This window comes from Rhopalosiphum padi, chromosome 1 (genome assembly GCF_020882245.1).
Source record: "Rhopalosiphum padi isolate XX-2018 chromosome 1, ASM2088224v1, whole genome shotgun sequence".
NCBI classification, from domain to species: domain Eukaryota; kingdom Metazoa; phylum Arthropoda; class Insecta; order Hemiptera; family Aphididae; genus Rhopalosiphum; species Rhopalosiphum padi.
In genome coordinates, this window is record NC_083597.1 from 81,037,668 (window position 1) to 81,049,553 (window position 11,886).

General features: G+C 26.2%; 1 long non-coding RNA gene across 1 annotated transcript; it reads right to left on the reverse strand.

Annotated features, from left to right (window-relative positions):
- Positions 1-3,887: 3,887 nt before the first annotated feature.
- On the reverse strand, positions 3,888-11,678 carry LOC132918149 (uncharacterized). Its single transcript, XR_009660388.1, has 5 exons — positions 11,520-11,678; positions 8,503-8,715; positions 5,428-5,483; positions 4,103-4,162; positions 3,888-4,038 (listed from the first exon to the last, which is right to left on the reverse strand). It is a non-coding gene; the product is annotated as an uncharacterized LOC132918149 (long non-coding RNA).
- Between the last annotated feature and the right edge of the window lie 208 nt (positions 11,679-11,886).

Sequence of the window (11,886 nt, forward strand, 5' to 3'; positions counted from 1 at the left end):
TCCACTATTATCATGGTTTTCTTCATTTTTAACAGAAAGATTTCAATTTGTAAAATAAAATGATTTTTTTCTCAACTCCGATATTTATTACATCCAAGGTACCAAAGAGAGAACATGTTTCTCTGTTATAATTTCTATTATACATAAACGATATTTCTTCTGTGCTAAGATATACGAATATTCTACTTTTTTCCAATGACGCTAAAATCTATAAAACTATTCGTTCCGTTTCTGAAGCTTTGGAATTGCAATCAGATTTAGAGACATTTTGCGATTGGTGCACCAATAACGGCATAAAAGATAAAACTAAATATAAATAAAAGTTCAATTATCTTATTCTCTCTCGAAAAAAAACTTTTATTGATTTTAATTACAGTTTTTAAAGTTTAAAATCCAACGTGTGAATTAAATAAATGATTAAGGTGTATTTTTTGATACAAAAATTAATTTCAAGGAACATATCAATAAAATAAAAATAAAACATCCTTAAAATTAGATTTCTTGAAACAAAATTGTTCTAATTTTAATAATCATTTCGTCATAAAGAAACATCTATTTTTCTATTGTACTTTCTCAGGTGGAATATGCTGTTTTTATTTAGTTTCCTAGTTCCTTAATTTTAAATCAAACTCTTGATTCCATTCAAAATTCTTTTTTACGCTTTTTATCTTTCAAATGAAATGTTGAACGCCCTTCCCATCCAGGTTATAAGGAGTATCCGGGTTTTTTAACATTCCTAGTTTAAAAATTAGTAGAAAATAATTATATTTTATTTTTCTCTTTAAATTATTAAATAACAAAATTGAATGCCAAGAAATATTAGAAAAACTAAATTTTAAAGCAAAAACTAACTTTATAAGAAATAACGATTTATTTACTTTAAAAAATATACGTATACCGATTATTTTTCTTCCGTCTCCAATAAATTCACTGATGTCCATTGCAAATTCAGTTAATTTAGATTTTTTTTTTGCAATATAAATAATATTAAGTCAGCATTTACGTATGATTATTTAAAATGTGTTTTTTGTTTTTTAATGTTTTTTAATTGTTTACTGTTAATTTAGTTAAATTATAATTATAATTATATTTAATATATTGTAAACTCTTCTTGTACTATATCTATGTTTTAAATAATATGTAATCACTAAACCAATTTTCATCATAATATGTTTTGTTATACTGCAGTCTGCAACACTATATTATATTACTATTGAAAATGGATTTATTCCGTAAATAAATAAATAAATATGTATATTCATTGTAAATGAATAATCTATTTTCCTGATATGAATATCACTAACTGTGGATCGTCGGTGATTATGTCCTGCGTTAGTTCAAAGAAACAAAATAGGAAAGAAGTGGTTGGGCTGCTACCTGCTAGAAACAAAATATGAATATACATAATAAGTAGTATAAATATAAATAATATATATGTAGATAGTAGGATACACTCAATTTTAAAAAATGTTGATCCGTACAAACATAACATAACAATTATTTTAGGTAAAGATAAAGTCTATAAATAGTATTATGCTGCTTTTTTTTATATAAATTAAATAATAAAACAGAATGATATTTTTAGGATTTTATCGAAAGAATAAAGGGAGATTATAGTCCGCATATTCAACCCCGTGTACCCGTTTCTAATAAATGATGTCCGTCGCGGCCGATACACAACAATTTATATTACGATCGGTTTAAACGTTGACATAATATTTTTATAATAATAATATTTAGTCATTACTCATATTGTCATTAATCATTATAGTCACAAAATAATTCGGGGTAAAATATTATTGATATATTATTATTTTCTATTCGTTTTGACTTTCACTACACGCGTTAATAACATCAAACCATAATTACTGATGAGTGTAATGATCGTTGACATAAATATAACTATTGTTATATTTGTATATTATATATTTATATATAAAGTGCATTAATCGCCATCATATTTTGAATTCGTTTTACCGAAATTCTATACTACGATAATTGATTTATAGACACTTAAGACGCGTTTTATGTGCGTCACGAACGGATTAAAGCTATAAGACTAAAATTTAGTAATACGTGTAAAATATAACATTATTATTATTTTCACTATATTATATATTCTAATATTATGCAAAACCTAAACCGCGATAATCCGCTCAGTATTATACCAAAAACCAATAGCACTGCAAGATGATGATGAGCGCATGCGTTAATTAAATATATAGTACTATTTGGTCATACAAATTCTTATTAGCGTGTTAATAGCACACTTTCACAATGTCTTAACGGGCTTAACGACATTAATATTATACAATATATTCGCGCTAGAGCGAAAATTGCAAAAATGTTTTTACCATATCGCGGTTCGTGATTCGGTAGAAATGACGAAGAATTTATTATAATATTAGATTAGATTGACGCTATTATTGCATAATTTATCGTAGATATACGACCCACGGAGTACCTTGCTTTCCGTAACAATAATAACAACAATAAAAATATTAAAATAAATATTTGGCAGTTTGAACAATAAACAATTAATAATCGCAATATAAAAACGTATACACTAAGTCACAAACACTATATTATATAATATATTATGTACTACCTATTTACAAATTCGATATCTTTGAGCTTCAATATAATATTATATTATACATATTTTAATAGTGTTGTTTTAGTTTCCCATCGGACTACGTAGCTTCTGTAATTCTGTCCGAAAACGGTAGGCTGTGATGTTGTCTCCGCATTATTATTCTGTGCATTACACGACGCTCTGATCACCATGTTATGCATTGATCATTAATATGTATTTATATCATAGGTACATCGAGGCAAATAACTCCATTTATATGCAATATGTATATATAATATTATACGTCGTCATTTTAAATGTTAGGTAATGATTTTTTCAGCTCGTTGCCGACGGTTTATACGTTTATAATAATATCTACCGAAAATTTACTTAATAATGTTATTATACTGGCATGAAACCTGCACACAGCGATAGTCGGCTAATACTAAACTAAATACTTATTATTGCTGTTTTCAATTGTAATAAACCGTTTCTTCAAAATAAAAATGTATAACAATTATTGGCCTTGTAATTTTATAATCAATAATTGATGTGTCATTCTACGTCAATGCACACGATTAAAAATATACCTACTTGCAAGCTATATAATATAATATTATACTGCACATTGTACACGCATGTACGCTAAACCACGGGATCGCAATTTTGTTTTCGTATTAACTTAATCTCGACGATCGTATACAATAGCATTAAAATTCTCATACGAATAAAATACAGTAATTGTTACAACGATTTCTCTAAAACGCAATTATTAAATTAATTGTTGATAAAATTATTAATGCTCGCAAAACATATTTTATACGATTTAACTAGAAACCATAAGTATCAATAAAACACCTAATACAATAAAATATTATATTTTTATAAGTATCTTATATTATTTTGTTTGGTTGGTTATAGATATTTTTCTAAAAATAATATTTAACTTTTATGATCGCAAAGCATAAGTATTTAATTTATACGTGTTAATTATTATATATACGATAAAAAAAAATATTCAAATGTTAAAATCAATTTTTGATGAGTTTTAATATAGTAAACTATATAGGTATACTGCATTTTTTTTTTTAATGTTTTTATTCATACAATCTATTACGCAAAAGAACAATAAGTAAAATAGACGATACAATAAAAATACGGATTGTAAATATATACCATTGGAGGAATTACGACTTAATTTAAAATTAAATTCAAAATTATAAGTATTTGGAAACTGTTAAAAAAAAGCGGTTCAGTTTGTCTAAAAAAAATAATTAAATTTAAAACAGAAAAAACACGAATGTTTGCTGTTTATTATCGACAATTTTCAATAATAAGTGAAAACTGGAAAATCGTCGAAAAACAAATCAATTATATTAAAGCACAATTGTGTGTTTAATTCGAATTCACGTTAACAAAAATAGCTGTGCTAATATTTTTGATCTTCCCGGGTATCCTAAAAACTGCAAATCGAAAAAAAAAAGTTGTACACACAATACGTTATAACTAAACTTTAATAATACTTACATTAGCTATATCTTTACTTTATTCCGTTAAAATTGTTTGTTTATGTTTACCAATTCTGAGCTAAAAAGGAAAATATCAAAACGATATAATATTAATAAATAACAAAGGCTTTTTTATTTTAATTTCAATACATAGTATACAATTCTTAATTTTACAGCAACCTTTTACTACAGGTATATAATATATAAAGAATAAATATGTAAGTTACAGTATCGAATGTTATATTTAAACCCAAAACCAAATTTTCAAAATAAATTTTATATAACTATTATACTTATAATAGATTTATATTATATTATATGACGTATGATATTGAATTTTAAATACTTAGGTGCAGATATTAATGAGGATGCTAATAGCCACGAAGAAGTGAAAAGACGGCTCATTGCAGCAAACAGATGCTACTATGGACTATTACCATTGTTCAAATCAAAACTATTATCAAGGAAATCCAAAGTAACATTATATAAAGTTCTAGTCAGACCAATAGCTTTGTATGCAAGCAGTACTTGGGCGACGACAAAGTCAGATGAAAAAAAGTTAGAAGTATTTGAGAGAAAGATATTGAGAAAGATATTTGGCCCAAACAAAAACAGTGAAGGAGAATATGAAATACGTAGCAATAAAAATTTAGAGGAATTATATAACGAACCCAATATTACTGGGATCTTGAAAAGCGCACGAATAGGATGGGCTGGGCATGTATGGAGATCAAAAGGACTAATCGGACAAATAACCGCATGGAAACCAAACGCAAAGAGGCCCAGAGGACGTCCTAGACAGAGATGGGTTGATAGAATAAAAGAAGACCTAAAGATGTTGGGAGTAAGGAATGCTGAAGAAACGGCACAAAACAGAGAAGAATGGAGACAGTATGTTGTTGCGGCAATGGACCTAAAAGGCCTGTAAAAAGCCAAAGAAGAAGAAGAAGAAGATGATATTGAAACTAAATTCGTATGTGATTTTTACTATTATAATATATATAGTCCTCCGATATAATATACTTATATTGACCTTTAATATTAAACATTTTAAGCAAATATATTTACTCTTGAACGAACTGAATCTCGAGAGATTCTTTTTTCGCAAATAACTACATTCAGTAAAACATTGAAAGTAAATAATGAGTTTATCAAATATCATATAAGTGCCGCATTTAAATACAGTATTATACTTGCTTTAATAATACCTATCAAGTAACTATACACTGTATATTGCCGATTTATTTGTTCCAATATGAAATATTACACCATTTATTATTTTGTTGAAATATTTTTATCAATACTAAATACATGTATTCGTACATTACCATTTGTTATACTTACAATCTAAGAACAGTCAATACCGAGGTTGTGTTTTTAATTTATATTACTATATACACCTGTAACACAATATAATCAACGATTTATTACATGGATAATATATTTAACTAAGAATAACAGACATATGAACATACGAAATTCTAAATACATTAGCAGCAAAATTATTTATTTAAAATTTGTTTACATGGTTTTATGTACCTAAGTGGCTAGGTATATATTTATACTAACAATATTATTAATATTATTATTATACAATTTTAATAAAATTTTAATAATATACAGAGTATAATATAATTATTATATTATACTCTGTATATTATATTAAATTTCCGAAGTTGAGACTGCATCGCGATGTCGAATATATTTAAATACCTAAAACATTTTTTTTTTAGATGAGAGACTGTTTTAGACCCTGAACTATATTATGGTATACATTTTTGGTGTACGTAATTTTATATATAGGTATATACTATATACTGTTCATTTTTATCAATAAAAAAATAATATAAATACGGTCAAACGCGTTTTCGTCCTATTATTGTTCCTAGTCAACCACGCACTTATACTCAATATATGCACATAACATGTATATTATGTATACGACTATATAAAATAAAATATATAGTTAATATTGTAATACGTGTGCGCGTATGTGATCGAATAAGTATTGTTATATTTATATGTATATTATATAGTTATCAGGTAGGTAAGTATATTCTAGAGTATAGACTATAGTTGTAATTGAAGGTTACACACACACACACACACACACACACACACACACACACACACACACACACACACTATTGTATATATACACAGATACCCGATAACTAAGTACATATTATATACCTATTGGCTATTACATATACTTCGATTTATGAATTTAGTATACATTATACATATTTATACTTAACATGATGATTTTTCTATCCAAGTCGGTATACATAATATTATTAGGTATACAACAATATACGTGTACTTATATAACTATACGCACAGACCTACTGTATTGACTATTTAATCCAAAAATGGCAAAATTACCGTGCAGGTCTATCTTTTATGTTGTACCTATGTATAAGAATATCTCTGACAAGCGTAAAGTTTTGGCTTTGAATTGTTAGAAAACAACCGATGGTAAAGTTATTGATTTTTTTTCGTTTAAAATTATTTTTTTTTTACACATTTCGTTTACTAAGATATTCTTCCCACATGGATATTAAATATTTGTACAACATAATTTTATCATCGAACATTTTTTTTAAATGTAATTTTCTTTCTGGTTTCCGCTGCAGCTATCACACGTTCTATGTACTAGATTTTTACGTTTATATATACATACATATATTAGTTTATTACATACGTGCATAAATACACACACGCATAATATATACTATATATTATATAGTATATACATCATCGCGATGCGATAAAATCCACGTACATTCTTGAAGCATATATTCAGGTATACAGTGTTTTAATATACATATATATTATAAAATATAAGTATGTACGAACGGTTGAAATATGTTTTGGACGATGACAAAAATGCGCAAGCTATATATATATTAGCTACAGTATATACTGTATATTACTGCAACTGCGTATAGACTTACTAGAAATAATTCCGTGAAAAAATTCTTTTAAACACGTGCTGTTTAAACAACTGCAGGTATTTGAATTTTGAATGCATCCGCGCGATCCGTCGAGTGATATGATGATGTATTTAGTATTTTAATGATATATAATATCGCAAAAGCGCTCTTCAAGATCGGAAGAACCGTCTTAAAAACCCTATACATGTAAGTGATAATTGCGTCACACGAGCGAAATTCAAATATATATTGTCTTCCTGTCCATGTTATAATAAAGGTAAACGCACACGACTACACGAGTATACCCGTGTCTTGCACAGTGCAGAGTCACAATTTTTAATACGATATAAATACATATTATATGATAATATGAACGACGTACGGGCCTTAATATTAATTATTTTCGCGAATAGGTATTGTAATAACTCATCATATGTATTTGCCTATTAACGTTGCATTATGTTATAATGTCATCGTTGTCACGCAATCTCGTTATTCCAACTATACTCCATTGTGAAATGTCTGATGATGAAGAGTGAAAACGTTAACGATTTTGAAGGAAATACAACATATATTAAATATCCTACATGGGCATATAAATATAAACACCTACCTAACTACATATTTTTATTGTTATGGAATATCTGTGTTGAAATTATAATTACACATTGCAACATACATAATAATGGTGAACCTTGCAGCAGGCTAAGTATGTTTAAGTTGTAATTTACATCGATCACAGTGCAACACACAGACATTTGACGTCAGTTACAACCTCCCTCTTTCGATCAAAAGATTAAATTATAATAAAATTAATTTTCATCGTATTTTTAATACATTTTTCTATAAAATTAACAACAACAAAAAAGATTTGAGAGTTAAAAATTGCTGACAATCAGCTGAATAATATTGTGAGAGACTGCACAATATTTTATACACAAATGTGTATAATAAAATATATAAATCTTACAATTTACAAATAATAATTTTTTCTTCGGCCACAATATTTTGCCATCACTTTATTCATAAAATGGGTATATAGCCGATTTCCCTCGCCTTAATGTGCTCTAATAGATATACCAATAGTATTACAATTTTATTTATATATATATACAGCAACAAATACAATGTACTTTTTATTAACTATATACAAACTCAGTATCAACTGGTTTAATAAAAAAAAAAAAAAAAACTGATCTCGGTAGTATAAACACGCAAAGTTTGCAAAATGCACTGTACTATAGTGTTCTATACCTTATAGGTACTTCTATGTTGGAAAACAATAATATATAATATTATAATGTAAGATTTAAAAAACATAATTATTGTAATCGTAAAAAGATTATTGATAAATCACGATGCTGAAAAATAAATGCCAGGTAATACTTTCTGAAAATTACCCGTTAACCAACAATATAGATTAGGTTCACATATAATACACTAAACATGTGCAATATACGTACATAGCATAATGTATACTCACATTGTTACATACATTTTAAGACTTATGTGTGTTGGCAGTAATCTATACGTGTGTTTTATACGCGTACGTATATGAATGTCGGTTATATTATACTTAACTACATTTTCGCCGTAATGAGTACGATAAAACGACGAATTGAGTTATTCGTTTGGTAGTATATTTTATATTTCTATCACAAACATAACTGTTATCAATGTATTTGGTTTTGTACATCTGTAAAAAAAAAAATACAATACCTCAGTGTCATCAAAAAATTAAATAAATATTGTATTTTATAATGTACCGTATAATAAAATATGTAGCAAATATTGTGTTTACGACGAAAGCACATAAAATTTAATTAGTTCTATTTTTCTAGAGATAACTATATGACCATTAAACTTTCTCTGTATTAAAATGTTTGTATTATCATAATATGAAAATTGTATGTTTAACAAACATATGTTTTATTTTATTACCTATGACAAAAAAAATTATCCTACTACATTATTATACATTTATTTACATTTATACCTTTATGTATTATGTACACCTATAAAATATATGAGTTATGTTAAACTTATAATTTAAAAATCAATTTCTGGTGTATAATATTTACAATGAATAGAGTGAATTTTTTAAATGTAAAACTCATTTAAAGTTGTATGTAATTATGAAATAGTTATGTTTCTAAAATGTATATTACACGAGTATATAAATGAATAAAAAATAAATGCATTAAAGTTAAATCTTAATTTTAATAATAAATAATATACCAATATAACATATACGTGTATATATATACTAAACATATTATATATACTCGTGTACTTATATATTACTAATTATTTAATTTGAATACATTGATGATAATATTTAAATATTAAGTTTACTGAGTTATAATATATTTTATGATTTTGAATCGACCTAAATATATACATTATACCATCGAACACTTTAATTTTGCATCGAAAATCGAGAAAGTGCTCTTTTAATACCAATATCCGGGTGTATTATTTATAGTATATGTACATTTACTCATACATAACTATATGAGTACATTATAGTACATTGTACATGTATAATATGTGCCCTGTGGTATCCATTAGAGTACACTTAAATAATATAATAGGTATTGCAATTTTTAATTTAATCATGTTTAAACAATATCATAAATTAAATACCTACCTAACTAAATAGAATGTTTGAAGAAAACTTAAAAAATAAAACATAAATATTGAAATATACTATTGTAAAATTGTATTTTTGTTTTTAAAATAATTTATCGGTCAAATTTATATAATAGAGATAACTGATAATATTATATATAATAAATGAAAATAAATTATTCAGTTTTGTAATCATTGTTTAAAATTTACTTTTTTTAGGCGTATCATAATATAGTTTATTATATATTATATACTCAAATATTCAAAAGGTATATGTTCACATATACTAAACAGAGTACACAATCATCATATATATATATTTAGCTATTTTATCTAATTCAAAGTATATTATATTATATGATAGATTATTTATATTCCTTAACATTTTTTAGTTGTTCATTATTACTACGTCTCTGTACATTAAAAATTATTAGATACTATTAATTATTAAATAAAAGTTAAATTGTAAAAGAACTGAAATTGAAACTTCAAAAAAAATCTAAATATTAAATAAAATAATATACCTTAGGGCTTAGACATAAGAGATTTTACACGTTTTACAAAATTAAATAGATAGGTAGAAAATTTTAAAAAATCCATTTTATACGATACAAGCCTGCAGCTTTATTTAGTTATTACATTTTGTAACAAACTTTTTAAAAACAAATAACGAATAAACGTATTCAAAAATAATTAGGTATTCTGAAATTGATTCAATAATGCAAATTATTAAATTTAATCTTATAAATTCAAAATAGGCAATTGTTTTTTGTCTTTTTCAAAAAGTAATTAAGAGCTGAAATTTATTTTAAAAAGTTTTAAAATGTGTGTTATAATGTTATATAATATTTATTAAAACAAGTACAAATTCTATAATTCTATGTAAGCTATGGTCCATGAATAACGTTCATGTAATATACTATATTGTATTAGTGTAGTAAAGTGATGCTTCACCTTTTTTCCTTGGTGGACTACCTTGTTGTAAAATTTTGTCTTCGCATGGGATACCAATAATAAATAATTTTAAAATAAATATTTTGTTTAAACTTATACTTGGCCACGGCCAACTTCTAAGGCCTCTGTATAACTGTAGAGCACACGTGCAAATATGATACAATAATATTATATTATTGTATAAGTATCTACCTTATTTTATGTGCACATAAAAATTGCGTACACGATTGAAACTATTTGAAAGTAATTTTTGTTAATTGTTCAAATACACGTACACAGTACACACGTAACATTTTAGACTAATAGATAACCTATTTTAATAATATAAATGTACATATTATTTTGTGTTATTGATGTTTACCTTTCAATAAAATATATTAATTTTATATTAGATGTTTTATTGTTATAGTTTACAAATAATTGACCACTTCCAGAAGAATATAGGTAATACGGCATTGACGGAGCTAAGGAATCACATAACATAACGATAGAAAGTTTTTAATAATATTAGGATGAGATATAAATATAATATATAATAGACATTAGGCATAAATCAAGTTATTTTTAACTACATTTAGTGGCTTAAAGTGGTTTTAAATAAATTAATGGCCAAACGATAGAATAAATAAATATAAACGCATCATACAGGTACTTTCTGTCTAGACAAAAATATTTAATAAGCACATAGTTATATCTTATATTATATTCTCTGAGATTGATGATAGTATATATTGTTGTAAATGGTCGGCGTGCGTATTGCATACGGTCATACAATAAATACCTACTGTATAATGTATGCATCGATGTCCCGCACCTTTTGTACGAGAACTGAACGCGCTTAGAAAGTGAACAAATGATAATTGTGTCTTATAAACTAATCGTGCGGGTATAAATAAAATATGCGATAAAACCTACAAAATAAAAAAATGTTGTCAACACGGTAGACGTTAAACTGCAAGCGTGTAATATCATCCCGAATAGTTTCCAAGTCCCGTCGTGTGAATTATTTCGTGTATATAAATGTAACGAGCACAACTACGAGTGGGTATGTAATATAGTACAATATTCGCTCTTAATCGCCCCGCACAATGACTGCGGCGATTTCCCTCGGAACACCGTTTTATTTTATTTTTTATATTTTAAATATGTTTTTTTTCGCGGGAAGGGGTGGCATGAAATACCAGTTGCGCGTCTCCCGCCAGCCGAAATAGAAAACTCGAACCCGCACAATCCATTCGTGCGTATTATTATTATTATACAAAATCTAACGGTACAAACCAAC